Source organism: Clupea harengus, chromosome 23 (genome assembly GCF_900700415.2).
Source record: "Clupea harengus chromosome 23, Ch_v2.0.2, whole genome shotgun sequence".
Lineage (NCBI taxonomy): Eukaryota > Metazoa > Chordata > Actinopteri > Clupeiformes > Clupeidae > Clupea > Clupea harengus.
In genome coordinates, this window is record NC_045174.1 from 16,882,151 (window position 1) to 16,884,650 (window position 2,500).

Below are 2,500 nucleotides of genomic sequence, written 5' to 3' on the forward strand. Positions count from 1 at the left end.
CGTGCATGTAGGGGAGGGCGCAAGAGAGAGAGGGAGAGAGTCTGCAATATAAGTTGGAGGACACAGTAAAGTATGTAAGCCATCAGCTGACTCAGTGCTCAGATAGCCCTCAGATACCCCCCAGATACCCCCCAGATACCCTTCAGATAGCCCAGTAGTCCTCAGATAGCCCTCAGATACCCCTCAGATAGTCCTCAGATAGACCTCAGATAGTCCAGTAGTCCTCATAAGGACACAGACACAGACACACCTAAACCTCTATTGACGCTATAGTTTCACTAGACCTGTCCTCCACTAACCCCCCTCTCTCTCTTTTTCTTTCAGCCTCTCTCTCTCCCTCTCTCTGTTCCTCCTCCCTCTCTCCCTCCATCTCTCTCTCTTTCTCTCTCTCTCTCCCTCTCTCTCTCTCTCTCCCTCTCTCTCTCTCTCTCTCTCTCTCCCTCCCTCACTGTCTCTCTCTCTCTATCTCCTTTCCTCCCTCCCTCCCTCCCTCCATCTCTCTCCCTCCCTCCATCTCTCTCTCTCCCTCTCTCTCTCTCTCTCTCTCTCTTCTTTCCTCCCTCATGTTTTCTCTTCCTCCCTCCTGCCTTCATTTGATCTTTCCCATATCTGTACCCTGCCCTACGAACACCAGCTGAGAGGACATGAGTCTGGCTGCATACCGCACTTGTCTCGACTTGGGAGGCATGTGTGTGTGTGTGTGTGTGTGTGAGTGTGTGTGTGTCTGTGTGTGTGTGATGGGGGGGTATCTAGTATTGCATGTGGTATGCCACCATTGCTATCTGTATGTATCATATCGGCTTTGCAACTGTATCAAACATCCAAACACAAACACACAATCAGAAAACACAAACTAACAGAGAGACACACCCACACACACACACACACACACACACACACACACACACATATGCACATTCTGCGGCCAGTGTGATTTACGGTGCGCTGTAGGGATCCCAGCTGCCAGCGTGCTAAAGATGGTAAGAACATCATCTTGGGCGTGTGTGTGTGTGTGTGTGTGTGTGTGTGTGTGAGAGAGAGAGATGTGATATGACTCCAGGGGTAGGGTGTTGAGAGAGGGTTGAGTTTTATATTGGCCTGTGAGTATTTCACTTTTTTTTACCTTGTTGGCAGAGGGGTCGTGCCTCTGTGGCCTGTGTGTGCGTGTGTCTGTGTGTGTGTGTGTTTGTCTGTGTGTGTGTGTGTGTGTGTGTGTGTGTGTGTGTGTGTGTGTGTCTGCGTCTGTGTCTGTGTGTGTGTCTGTGTGTGTGTGTCGGTGTGTGTGTGTCTGTGTGTGTGTCTGTGTGTGTGTGTCTGTGTGTGTGTGTCTGTGTGTGTATGTCTGTGTGTGTCTTTGTGTGTGTCAGTGTGTGTGTAAGAGATGAGGGTATCATTGTCAAAAGTGAGAAAGCGAGAGAATGATATACCCATTTTTCTGCTTTATGTATACAGTATATGTGTGTGTGTGTGTGTGTGTTGTATTATGTAAATCTTACGTGTGCATATTTACCATAGTTTAAATATGTATTTGTCTTACTTTTGAAAACCCTGGTCTTGTCAGTGAAGCACATTTAAGTCTTGGTTTGAGAGAGAAAGGGAGAGAAATCGAAAGAGTGAGACAAATGAAAGACAAATGTGAGAGAGAAATCAAACAAAAGACAGAAAAAAAAACGAAAAACAGATAAAACAAAAGCTGTTGGTTTGGGTTGCCCTTAGAACAGGTAAGCAGTTGCACACTCACACACACACTCACACACACACACACACACACACACACACACACACACACTCACACAAATTAAAGTCAGCGCAAGATGGGTGGAGGCAGGGTGGGTGTGTGTGTGTGTGTGTGTGTGACTGTATGTGTGTGTGCGTGTGCATATGCGTATGTGTATATGTGTATGTGTGTGTGTGCTTGTGTATACATGCTTGTGTGGTGTGTGTGTGTGGTGTGTGTGTGTGTGTGTGTGTGTGTGTGTGTGTGTGTGGTGTGGTGTGTGTGTGTGTGTGTGTGTGTGTGTGTGTGTGTGTGTGTGTGCTGGTGGCGGGGGTACTGCTCGATCGTTGCCAGAACCCCTTTTCTGCCCCAGAGACAGAAGGTGAGGAGATATTTATAAAAATAAAAAACAGCACCAACCACAGACCTCTAAACACCCTCAGTGACCCCCCTCCCGCCCCCTACAAACTCAACACGGTAGGAACACATTCCCCATCACACACACACACACACCCACACACACATTCCCCATCACACACACACACACACCCACACACACATTCCCCAGCTCACACACACACACACACACACACACACACACACACACACACACTCCCCAGCTCTGCGCAGGCAGGATTTACAGGCTGCCGAGTCCAGCCCAGCCCATAAAACCCGACCACAGGGCTGGACCTGGTCCCAACAGCGCCCGCCAGGTCCCCTGCTGTCACCCTCCCCCGCCTGTTACCACAGGAATGGATGGACAGAGGGATGGATGGATGGAGA